The sequence below is a fragment of the Ursus arctos genome, unplaced genomic scaffold, assembly GCF_023065955.2.
Source record: "Ursus arctos isolate Adak ecotype North America unplaced genomic scaffold, UrsArc2.0 scaffold_31, whole genome shotgun sequence".
Classification (NCBI taxonomy): Eukaryota; Metazoa; Chordata; class Mammalia; order Carnivora; family Ursidae; genus Ursus; species Ursus arctos.
The window spans coordinates 21,885,124-21,898,809 of record NW_026622997.1 but is presented as its reverse complement, the minus strand read 5'-3'; positions in this window follow the sequence as shown (position 1 = coordinate 21,898,809).

The window sequence follows — 13,686 nt, the reverse complement described above, 5'->3', positions numbered from 1 at the left end:
AAGATAATGATGTTAGACACAAGAGAAGAAATTTGTCATGAGACACTGAGTTCGGCTTAAATGGTAACTTCATAAGTCCAAAAAAATTAGTATTCAGATTCATGATTTTTTTTTTTCCAGCAACAGGCTGTAAAAAAATAGAAAGGTCTACATGTTTCCCAGCCCCTGGCTTCCAGTTGTCTGTTTAAATAGCTTTCACTGTTCCCCTTCATCTTTTTCTCTCTAGTTGAGAAGCAGACATGACAAAGGTCGTTAAGCAAGCGCTGTTGATTAGCCCTAGGAAAACATCCGTTTACTTCTAATTCATCAGGATATGCCCCAGGAATTCTCTTTTCTCTCTCTCTCAGCCTCTCAGTTGGCTGAAATTTTCTCTCCCTTCTCCCATTCTACCCAGAAAGAGAAAAAAAAAAAATCTCTCCTTGTCTCATGCACAGTTTCTGTCTCTTGTCTAAAGACTCAATATGCTCAGCCCTACAGAAAACTGCCAGCCCTGAGAGGACTTCTCAGGGTAATTTCCCAGCAAGACTACTTGGTCACCAAATGGAATGAATCCTTGACCCACTTGCCAAAAAAGTCTTCGTCTTCATTGCATCGCAATGCACGTCCGATTGTCAGACAGTAACTGTATGAACCTAAAGAGAGCATAACTGAGAAGAGGGGAGGGACATGGATTCTTAGGGCTTCCATGCAGTGGCCTCGGGATGCTTTCTGAAATCCCTGAAAATGTGTGTAAAATTCCATGGGAGTGTGCACTTTGCTAGATGAGATCCCATGGCTTCATCAGATTCTTAGCGCTGCTTACAATACCAAAAATATTTAAGAATCGGTCTCTTATAGAAGAAAATATTTGCAAATAATGAGGGTCTAGTGTGTACATTATATAAAGAACTTCTTGCAATGCAACAAAAAGATAAATAAACCAATTTAAAAATGGACAGAAGATTTGAATAGACATTTCTCCAAGGAAGATATCCAAATAAGCACCTCACACATGTCAAGGTGACCAACGTCATCAGTTATTAGGGAACAGCAAAATCAAAACCACAAAGAGATAGAACTTCATATCCACTGAGATGGCCATGACCCAAAGACAGACAATAACAAGTGTTGGTGTGGAAGCTGGTTCCTTCTGACTAGTGGGATAGTGACTACAAGTTGGTGACACAGTTGAATTCGATAGATTACCAACTTTAAAGAATGGGCATGTAAGAGCACTCTTATAAGCATCTGCAGTTACTGGAAGTGAGAGAAGTTACCATCAATGAGAAAATCTTCAATTTGGCATCACTGGCACATGATGAAATCTTGGGATTGTGTTTCTAAACTGCTCATCTTCTCCACTCTCATATGAACTAACGATACCCTCCATCCTGTTGTCATGAAGATTAAGGAACTTTCACCCGTCACACAACATGAGTCTTTGTCTGAAATGTTTCCTGTGACTTTAAGGTAACACTCATATGATTTTTTTTATTTACCAAATAAAATATTGGCTTGAAAATGTGTTTGGCTATGTTGCTTAAACTATTGGTCCAGTCCAATAAAATTGAGGCACCAGGAACAGAAAGCTCATTTGAAAGCCAAGTGACCAGTGTTTCGATTATCCGTTGCTGTGTAGCAAGCTAGCCTAAAGTGTAGTGCTTTAAAGTAACTATTCCATCTTGCTCATGATTTTGTGGGCCAGGGATTTGGAAAGGGCTTGGCTGAGAGTTTCATCTCTAATCCATGTGTCATCAGCTGGGGTGACTGAAGATAGTGGATTCACTTCTAGGGGCTTATTACTAATGTGACTGACATTTCAGTGCTCCCTGGCTGTGCATTTGTGCTCTCTCACTCTCTCGCTCTTTCTCTCTCTCTGTCTGCAGCATCTCACCCTCCATGTGGCTTGAGCTGCTCACAGCACTCAAGTCTCAAGGAAGTCACACTTCTGAATGATGCTGGTTTCCAAAATAGACGAAGCAGAAACCGCCAGTCAAGATCTCCTCCCAGAACTGGCACAGTGTCGCTTGTGCTGTACTCTGTGGTCAAACAGTTAAACAGCCTGCCCAGATTCAGGGGTGAGGGGAAATATACCCCATCTCTTGATGGAGGACTGGCAAGGTCACACTGCAGAACAGCAAGGAGGATCGGAGATATTCTTGCATTTGTCTTTGGAAAATACGATCTGTTATATCCAGGTTCTCATCCTGGCAGAACGGCCATCAACATTTTATAATGGACCCAAGTCATTCCTACTACCTACAGTTGGTCTCTTTCCTTAGAAAATGCAGGAATTGGACTACAGTTCTACTTAGGATACTTTGGTTGCAAGGAACAGAGACTTGCTCAACTCCTCTTAGGAAGAACAGAATCCTCATAGGAAAACACAGCAGATTGTCTCTAAAACAAGTAAACCCTCAGGCACCAGCTATGCCCCCTGGCCTCTCTTGGAACACTGGGCTGTGTGGTTTTCTTCTCTCAGGCACATGGTGTTCTTATGTATCGACCTGATCATTGTCCTAACCCCTCCTCAGATATTCACACTCCATAGGGTCTACCAGTTTTAACCCCTAGTTAAGCCATTACCGTCTTTCCTCGTTCCTAGCTCCAGATTAAATTCCACAGACAATTACTGTCCCCACCCCCACCCCTTTTAGTACTTCACTTCTTTCTACTGTAAGCAACTGTATAAGCCTGTTGCCCTTCCCAGGATTGGCTGCTTTTCTTTGTAAGTTACACCCTTTATGTAAGCCACAGTGGCAGAGGGTACAGAGGATGGGGAGGTTGGTGTTGAATATAAAGATGACATCACACACACACACACACCACACACAAATGGCCATCTAGAAGGCATGGTGATCCGTGAGTAATACAACTAAATAATTTCTAAAGTCATTCCAGTTCCAAGTGTGTATGGATTCTGTAAAGGTAATTTCCATTAGCTCGTGCAGTAACACAATAGCCTACTCATTTCACAATGCCTCACAGAGTGTTCTAAAAAAAGGATCTACTGAACAGCTTCCATTCCCTAGAGAGAAGAAAGAGCGCTCCAGGGACCAAGCCTAATTTCCTATAGCCATTCTATTATCCCAGCTGTATCTATGGTTTCTATTAGCCCTTCTGTGCTATTGATCAGCCTGGTCACAATGAAAGAGCTTTATTGAATTCCAAGTAATGGAAACTCATTACATGGCCTAGATAATTAATTACCAATTCTTTCCTCTTAGTGAAATTGAAACTGGCTGTGGAGAGCGAGCTGAGTGAGCCCAGTAACGCAGCCTGTTTGAAGCTTTATTTAATGTGGATGAGGAACACTCTCCACCGGCCTTGGAGCTGTGTTTGATGTACTGCAGAGCCTTGAAATAACCCAAGGACTTTCCTTGAAAATAAACCATCTTTTCAAACAGGATCAATTGAAAGGAGGAGGCACTTAAACTATAAAAAGTAAAAAAATCAAAACACACATATCAATCACACAAGGATATGAATGGAAGGCATCGCTTCACTGGTACTTCTAACGCAGGTCACCAGTGCTTTTGCAAACCACTAAGTAAGTCAGAGGTGGGAAGGGGGGTTCACGTCTTTGACCTTGTCTTGCCCCATGTGACTGCTAGGTGCATTGCCAACGTAATTTTCAAATCATGAGTTAGCAAGGAGACATTAATACATAACATATGTAGAAGACCGATAAACTCATCAATGGGTTTGACTGAAGACTGAGAAGATGATGACTAATAATAGCATTTTTAAAAAATAATTTAAAAATAGCTGGCCTTGACTGAAGGCCTATCTACATGTCAGGCACTGTGCTAGGCCCTTTACATATAGTATGTCATTTAAATTTTCATAATTCTACCATCTAAGTTATATTAATAGCTATTTTGAAGGTGAGTATAACAAAGTGCAAACTGCCCCAAATCAAAGGGCTAAAGTTCCATAAATTCAGATTTAATTCTGCCTAATTGATAAAGCCTACTCAATCCATTATGCCCTACAACCCTCCCCAGAATTAATACGATAAGACAAACCATTTCAAAAATGATTTACAGGAAACAGAGGAAGACTTTAGTTTACATAAAGATCAAAGTGCAACATGGAATAGACAATTATGCCTGAAGTTAGAAGCCTGAGAGGAAAAATGTCTTTTATCGTCATCATATCCCTTCTTCCTGAGACTACGGGTGGCAACAAGGCAATATAATGTTAATTTCTGTTTTCGTAAAACTTGATCCGAAGATATCTGAAGCCTGGATGACAAGGATAAAAGCTTCAGAGTGATAGGTTTCCAAAGCTTTATTCGATTGTCTCTGTTATAAGAGGTGGAGAATTGTGTAACCCCAATTGTACTGGCTGGACTCGAAGCCACTTCTTTCTAAAAGAAACACAAGTCAGACTCCAAGAAACACTGAACTAGCCTAGACATTCTTCATTCTCTGCATCAAACTCTGTTGTAACTATGGCATGTTGAACACACATAGACAGCACGCGCTGCCCCTCTCCGGAGCCCTGACATGCTTCTGCTGCCACCAGTCAAGTTCTCTGCCCACCGAGAGTCACGAGTGTCTGGTTCCAAACCCGCTTGTATCAGCTGTACATGGTATGGTGACGATATGTTTAATTTTTTATTACGTAAGCCAGTGAAATGAGGAGTATGAAAAATAAGAGTTGTTGGTTATACTGAAGAAAACAACAAGGTGGAAGGCTTTGGAATACACGATATTGTTTACAATATTGCTGTTGAGTTATATGTGAGGCAAGGTCAAAGACAAGGATTTATGTAAAAACATACAATCATGCCGCCCTTAAATTGCTTCACGGGTACTTCTAAGGACTCATTCCACTTTAAAGAAAATTAAAATTAAAATTGACTAATAATAAGAGTTTATACAAGTAAGATGATTTAGATGATCTTATCAGTTGACTTGAACTCGTATAAAAGCCCTTGGCCTTACCTCAAAGCACATACGTTCTTTCAGTGTAAAATAGAACCCTTACATGAAACATGTTTTCAATCCCCACAATAACCATATATTTTTTAAATTAATTAACCAGTTAGTGATCCAGCTTGTCTGGAGGATTTCTCAATATATCACAGATGTTTACCAAAGGTTTCATCCAAGGAGGCAAAGTAAGACTTTATATCACACACATTTTGGAAAAATTCCTTTGGACATTCATATCTTTTCCTAAAGCTCCAGTCCTTCTTAAAGCTGTCTTATATCTGTCTAAACCCCTCAATACTCCTCATTCCTCAGCCATCTGGATGTCACTGGCTTTCTTCCTCCTATTGTCTGTCTCTCACCTTTTCTCATACACCAACTGAGGTCCTTCAGCTTTCTCCAATTCCGCATCCCCACCCATTACCTGCTCAGCTTAAGAAAGAATCAGGAGGCCACCAAAAAAATGAAAATAAGGACTCTTCTTTTTTTTTTTTTTTTAATTTTATCTACTTATTTGACAGAGAGAGAGAGAGCACAAGCAGGGGGAGCTGCAGGCAGAGGGAGAGGGAGAAGCAGACTCCCCGCTGAGCAAGGAGCCAGATGCAGGGCTCTATCCCAGGATCAGATCATGACCTAAGCTGAAGGCAGATGCCTAACTGACTGAGCCACCCAGGTGCCCCATGGACTCTTCTTTTAAAAATAAAGCAAAAGAAAATGTTACAGCTGCATATATTTTAATATTTTATCCCTTTTACATTTGAAAAATTTCATCAGACCCTTATCCATTCTGAGAAAATCTCCCCAATGGGCCTTTTACTTATAAATATGAAGCAAAGACTTTGTGCTAAGATAAAGGTCTTTGGGGAAATTTGTCACCACCAAGCAGCCCAAAATCTGCTGGATGACAAGGTGGGAAAATTAAAATACTCTGTGGGGGAAGAATAGGTAGCAATTTGGCAGGATGAATTAAGTCATGGGAAGATGGGGACAGAGAGGCACTGACATGGAAGCTTCTTAGTTGGGATATGATTTCCAGTGGTTCTAGTGGCATGGGCCAGAAGCCAACAGAAGAGTTCTTGAAGGATTTGCTGTAGTTCCTGACATAAGCAGAGTTATGGAGGAAAGGGATATCCGCAAGAGGGGGACAGGGAAACTTTGTAGATGTTTTCTAGTTCATATTGGGGCCTGAAGTGAGGATGTGATGAAGCAAGCCAAGTAGCTATTTAGGGATCTGCAAGAAGAATAAGCAACCTCAAAGTGCAAAAGTCCTGAAGCAAAAACAGGCTTAGTATGTTTGAGGAATAACAAGGAAGCCAGGGCAACAGTAGATAAAATCCAAGAATGGGGATAACATAGTACTGTGTGGGCCACTGTAAGGCCATTTTTACTCTGATATAATCAAGAAGACTTTAAAGAACTGTAAGACAAATCAAAAGTCCATATAAAACTGAATATTGGGGCACTTGGGTGGCTCAGTCGGTTAAGCATCTGTCTTCAGGTCAGGTCATGATCCCAGGGTTGTGGGATCGAGTCCCATATCTGGCTCCCTGCTCAGTGGGGAGCCTGCTTCTTCCTCTGCCTTCCACTCCCCCTGCTTGCTCTCTCTCTCTCCCTAAGACATAAATAAAAAATATTTTTAAAAAATAATTTTAAAAAACAATATTATGGAAGTGAATAGATGTGATGTTCCTTTTTCCATTATTCAAATGCTAACTACAAAATGAAAGTGATGCCCAGGTATTTTCAGATAAAAGTCTCATTTATACAAATGAAAGATAAAACTTTAATCTCGGGTATCTACCAACTGATGAAATTGTAGGGTAACAGAGTAAACTTAAATTTTAAGAAAAGGCTATCAAAAGAAACTCAGTGATGTCGGGTATAAGCATAAAGGAGACGTCTTTCTAGCCTTTAGCTTCCTAGTCTTACAAAATGAGGGATGTAAATGACCTTTCATAGCCCTGGAATTTGGGACTTGCTGCTAATATTTAATGGACTAGGACTTAACGTCTGAAGTGAAAGGGATATGTCTAAGTTAAAGTGTCACAAATCTGAAAGGAAGACGAAGAAGCAATTATTGTATGTTAGGAAGGTGTATACATACTTGCATTTAAATTCACCAACTGAGGGGTGCCTTTGCAGCCCAGTCGGCTGAGCGTCCAACTCTTGGTTTCAGCTCAGGTCATGATTTCAGGGTCCTGGGATCAAGCCCCACATCAAGCTCTGTGCATAGCACAGAGTCTGCTTGAGATTCTCTCTCCCTCTTCCTCTGTCCCTCCTGCTTGTGCTGTCTCATTCTTCCTCTCTCTTTCTCTCTCTCAAATAAATAAATAAATCTTTTAAAAAAATTAATTCATGAACCAAGCAATTCCTTGAAAACACAGAAAGGGGGGAACTAAGGTCATATTGTTGTGAGAGATTTCCACATCTAACCCAGACAAATAGAGGCTACAAGATAACGTTTTTATAATAGAAATTACAAAACTGGCACAGAAGCAAGATAAAGAATCAGTGGAGGACTTCTACTATCATGGTATAGAAGGAATGCACCGCAACATAATAAAGGCTATATTTGACAAGCCCATAGCTAAAGTCATACTCAGTAGAGAAAAGATGAAAGATTCTCCTCTAAGATCAGGAGTAAGACAAGGATGTCCATTCTCACCACTTCTATTCAACATAGTACTAGAAGTTCTAGCCAGAGAAATCAGGCAAGAAAAAATAAAAAGCATTCAAATGGGAAAGGACTAAGTAAAATTCCTTTTTTGCGCATGAAATGATCTTATAAAGAGAATACCCTAAAGACTCTACCAAAAAAAAAAAAAATGTTAGAACTGGTCAACAATAAGCAAAATACAAAATCAATATATAAAGTTCAATTATATTTCCAAACACTGAAATATCTGAGAAAGAAATAAAAAGCCAATCCCATTTACAATAGCATTGAAGACAATAAAATACTTAGAAATAAAGTTAACCAAAGAATTAGATCTACACACTGAAAACTATAAAACATTAATGAAAGAAATCAAAGAAGACACAGTTACAGGCATACCTCATTTTATTGCACTTCATATTATTGGGCTTTGCAGATATTTCATTTTTCACAAATTGAAGGTTTGTTGCAACCCTGCAATTGAGCAAGTCTATCTGCACCATTTTTTCCAAAAGCATTTGTTCCCTTCATGGCTCTGTGTCACATTTTGATAATTCTTGCAATATTTCAAACTTTTTCATTATTATTATATTCATTATGGTGATCTGTGATTGGTGATCTTTGATGTTACTATCATAATTGCTTTGGGGCACCAGAAACTGTGCTCAGACTGGCAACTTAATAAATAAGTGTGTGTCTTCTGAGTGCTTCACCAACTGGCTGCTCCTCCGTCTCTCTTATTCTCTTTGGGTATCTCTATTCCCTGAGACACAGATATATTGAAATTAGGCCAATTAATAGTCCTACAACGGCCTCTAATATTCAAGTGATAGGAATAGTTGCATGTCTCTCACTTTAAATCAACAGCCAGAAACAATTCAGCTTAGTGAGGAAGACACACCAAAAGCCAAGACAGACTAAAAGCTAGGTCTCCTGCACCAACCAGTTAGCCAAGTTGTGAATGCAAGGAATAAGTTCTTGAGGGAGATTAAAAATGGTTCACTCTAGTGAACATATGAATGATAAGAAAGCAAACTGGCCTTACTGCTAATGTGGAGAAGGTTTTAGTGGTCTGAATAGAAGATCAAACCAGCCACAATATTCCCTTAAGCCAAAGCCCAATCCATAGCTAGGCCCTAAATCTCTTCAATTCTGTGAAATCTGAGAGAGGGGAGGAAGCTGCGGAAGAAAAGTTTAAAGTTGGTAGAGTTTGGTTCATGAGGTTTCAGGAAAGAAGTCATTTCCATGACATAAAAATGCAAGATGAAGCAGCAAATGCTGATGTAGAAGCTAGAGCATATTATCTGGGAGATCTAGCTGAGATCATTAATTAAGGTGGCTACACTAAACAACAGATCTTCAATGTAGGTGTAACAGCCTTGTGTTGGAAGAAGATGTCAGCTAGGACTTTCGGAGCTAGAAAGGAGAAATCAATGCCTGGCTTCAAAGTGTCAAAGCACAGGTTGACTTGTCTTACTAGGGGCTAATGCACCTGGTGGCTCTCAGTTGAAGCCAATATTCATTTACCATTTTGAAAATCCTAGGGCCCTTCAGAATGATGCTAAATCTACTCTGCCTGTGCCCTATAAACAGAACAGCAAAGCCTGGGTGATTTCTTTAATGGATCTGGGCAAAGTCAATTGAAATCCTTCTAGAAAGTATTGATCATTCTAGATGCCATTAAAAACATCAGCAGTTCATGGAAGTCAAAACAACAACATGAACAGGAGTTTGGAAGAAGTTGATTCTAACCCTCACGGATGAATTTGAGGGGTTCAAGACTTCAGTAGAGGAAGTCCCTGCAGATGTGGTGGAAACAGCAAAAGAACTAGAAGCGGAGCCTGAAGGTGGGACTGAGCGGCTGCCATCTCATGATTAAGCTTGAATGGATGAGGAGGTGCTTCCGACGGATGAACAAAGAAAATGGTTTCTCAACATGGAATCTACTCCTGGTACAGATGCTGTGAAGACTGTTGAAAAGACAGCAAAGGATTTAGAATACTACATAAACTTAGGTAATAAAGTGGTGGCAGAGTTTGAGAGAATGGACTCCAATTTTTAAACAAGTTCTACTGTGGGTAAAATGCTATCAAACAGCATCACCTGCTACGGAGAAATCATTAGTGAAAGAAAGAGTCAATCAATCCACAGATTTCATTGTTCTCTTAGGAACTTGCCGTAGCCACCTAACCTTCAGCAACCACCACCCTGATTAGCAGCAGCCATCAACATCGAGACAAGACCCTCCAGCAGCAAAAGATGGTGACTCACTGCAAGCTCAGGTGATGGTTAGCATTTTCTAGCAGTATTGTTTAATTAAGGTAGGCACATTGGTTTTTTTAGACAGTGATATTGTATACTTAACCGACTACACTATCATGTGAACATAACTTCTATATGCACTAGTAAACCAAAAAAAATTCATCTGATCCACTTTATTGCAATATTTGCTTTATCGAATATTTTGTCTGAAATTGAACCTGCAGTACCTCAGAGGTATACCTGTAAATGGAAAGATATCTTGTGTTCGTAAATCAGAAGAGTTAATATTCTTAAAATGTCCATACTACTCAAGTAATCTACAGATTCAAGGTAATCCCTATGAAAATTCCAAAGGCATTTTTCACAGAAATAGAAAAAAGAATCCTAAATTTGAATGAACCACAAAAGATCCCAAATAGCTAAAGTAATCTGGAGCGAAAAGAACAGAGCTAGGGGGCACCTGGGTGGCTTAGTCATTAAGCATCTGCCTTCGGCTCAGGGTGTGATCCCAGGGTCCTGGGATCGAGCCCCGCATTGGGCTCCCTGCTCTGCTGCGAGCCTGCTTCTTCCTCTCCCACTCCCCCTGCTTGTGTTCCCTCTCTCACTGGCTGTCTCTCTCTCTCTGTCAAATAAATAAATAAAATCTTAAAAAAAAAAAAAAAAAAGAACAGAGCTAGAGGCATCACCCTTCCTGATTTCAAACTATATTGTTAAGATATAGTCATCAAAACAGTACGATATTGGCATAAAAACAGACACATAGATCAATGGAACAAAATAGAGAACCCAGAAATAAAACTACACATATGTGGTCAACTAATTTTCAGCAAAAGCACCAAGAATACACAGTGGGTAAAGGACAGTGTCTTCAATAAATAGTGTTAGGAAACTAGATATCCACGTACGTAAGAATGAAACTGGATCACAATCTTCCTACACAAAAATCAACTCAAAAGGGATTAAAGCCTTACATGTAAGTCTTTAAACTATAAAAATCTTAGAAGAAAAACATAAGGGAAAAGTCCCTTTTATATTGGTTTGGCAATCATTTTTTTTTTAATCTGACATGAAAGGCACAGTCAATAAAAGCAAAAATAAACAAGTGGGACTACATCAAACTAAAAAAATTCTGCACAGCAAAGGAAACAATCAACAAAATGAAAAGGCAACCTATGGAATGGAAGGAAATACTAGCAAGATCATGTTATCTCATAAGGAGTTAATATCCAAAATACATAAAGAACATTTGTAACTCAATAGCAAAAAATAAATAAAAATCCAATTAAAAAATGAGAAAAGGAACAGAATAGACATTTCTCCAAAGGAGTCATACAAATGGTCAACAGGTATATGAAAATATGTTCAACATCATTAAGCATCGCGGAAATACAAATCAAAATCACAGTGAGATATCACCTTACATCTGTGAGGATAGCTATTATCATAAAGTCAAAAGATAGCAAGTATTGATAAGGAGTCAGAGAAAAGGGAGCCCTTCTTTGTGCCATGTTGGTGGGAATGAGTATAGCCACTATAGAAAAAATATGGAGGATCCTCAAAAATGTAAAAAAATACGACTACCATGTGATCCAGCAGTCCCACTTCTGGGTATATATCCAAAGGAAATAAAATCACCATCTTGAAGAGATATTTGCACTCCTGTTCCATTGCAGCATTATTCACAATAACCGAGATATGGAAACAACCTAAATGCCCACTGATGTATGAATGAATAATGAAAATGTGATATTCAGCCTTAAAAAAGAAGGAAATCATTTGTGACAACAGAGATGAAGCTGGAGGACATGATGCTAAGTGCAATAAGCCAGAAACAGAAGACAAATATTGCATGATCTCGCTAATCAAAAAAAGCCGAACATAGTAATGGAGAGAATAGTTATAATCAGAAGTTGGGATGTGGGGGTAAAATGGGAGATTAAAGAAATTCTCAATGGAAAGTAAAATGCTAGTTGCCGGAGGCTGAGGTGAAGGTGTCATGAGGGGCTATTGTTTGATGGGCACAGAGGTCTAGTTTTACAGGATGAAAAGCATTCTGGAGATGGATGGTAGTGAAGGTAGCATAAGAATGTGAATATACTGAGTACCACTGAACTCTACTCTTAAAATGGTTAATATAGTGTAATGTTATGTATATTTTAGCACAATAAAAAATTAAAAACGTGTCATAGAAACACAAAACATAAATACTAATTGTTATTAAGAAGAGAAAAAAATTTTAATATCCTGAATTCCACTACCATCTTATGGACAGTCAGATGAACTTGGGTTCTTTGCTATTTAGTAGCCATGTGACCTCAAATAAGTCACCAGTTATTCTTAACTACTCACACTATCTGTAAATTAAGCTGTTTTTCTATTTTTCCCACACCTTGTCCACACATCAATTCCTTTATTTTACAAACTACAAATGACTAACCAGACTAGCTACATAATTTGCCCTAGGTTACTTGGTTAGTTAACAGCAGAACCAGAACTAATATCCTGAATTGTCCAATCCCTTAGTCCAGAAATCTTTCTTCTCTACATGTTTAATATAAAGTTCTGGACAATTTTTCGTGAAGATAATGGTTGGACAAAAGTAGATCATTTATTAGTGATAAGAAGCAGGTCGATTCAATCAGCAGAGCTCCAGAAAGACCAAGAAGTTGGAGCCATCTGTTGCTATGACAGATGGAGAACTCAAGACAGAACTGTATGAAAGTCGCTAAAGAACAATTGGACCTTTAGGTTCCCATTCTCACACAATACAGAAGGCAAAAACACTCCATCCCACACTGCAAGAGAATTATGATCTCTGGAGACCAGGAGCCAGAGGACCCTGGTTTCAGCGACATCAGCTTAGAAACATTTGTGAAGGAAACTTGAGTCTGAAAACAAAGCCAGACACACACAAGTAAATTCTGTATGATTCCATTTATATGAATTTCAAGAACAGGTAATAATATCAATCTAAAACAGTTAAAATAGTCAGGGAGAGCAGAATTATTAATAAGGAAAGGGCATAAGGAAACTCTTACAGGACCGAAATGTTCAACACCTTAATCTGGGTGATAAATGGGTCCATGCCTATGTGAAAATTGGTGGAGTTGTACACTTGGGTTTTGCATATTTTACTGAATATTCAGCATACCTCGATTTATTTAAAAAAAAAAAAAAAGAATACAGGGGGTCTGCTAGCATCCAATCTAAGCCTTTCAGACTCAGCAAAGTTTTCACACAAACATAAGAAAAAAGTCACTGTATATAATTGATTCCCTTGTTTTGGTTTTGGTTTTCATCCAGAATACTTGATTCTCAACTTTTCACAATTGAGCAAACTTTATCCTGAGCTTCTTATCAAGTTAGCAGTCTTGCTTTTCCAGAACTCTCTAAAAATTTGTAAAATTAGCCCATCCCCATTCCATTCCTTCCATCTTAACCACTCCCTGTAACAATATTTGGATTTACATATTTTGAAAGAAATACATAACACATTATTCATGTTCTTTAATAAGCCAGTCAGCACAAATGTCCTTGTCACTACGTAGCCCCCCTCAAGGTAGCTACTATTCTGACTTCTGTCACCGTAAGTAGTTTTGCCTGATACTGAACTTTGTATAAATGGGAAACCACACAGTACACACCATTTGGTGCCTGGCTCCTCTCATGCAATTGAAGAGCTTTGAGAAAGAGGAGTTTGACCACATCCAGGCAGACAGGCTTACCTGTATAAAAGGGGAATCTGAATATGGAATGAATTGTACCCACCATTACAAAAAAGGTCCTAGAGTGCCTGATTCAGTTGCCCATGATGGAGACAAGTTTCTGTCACTAAATGAATGTGTTCTT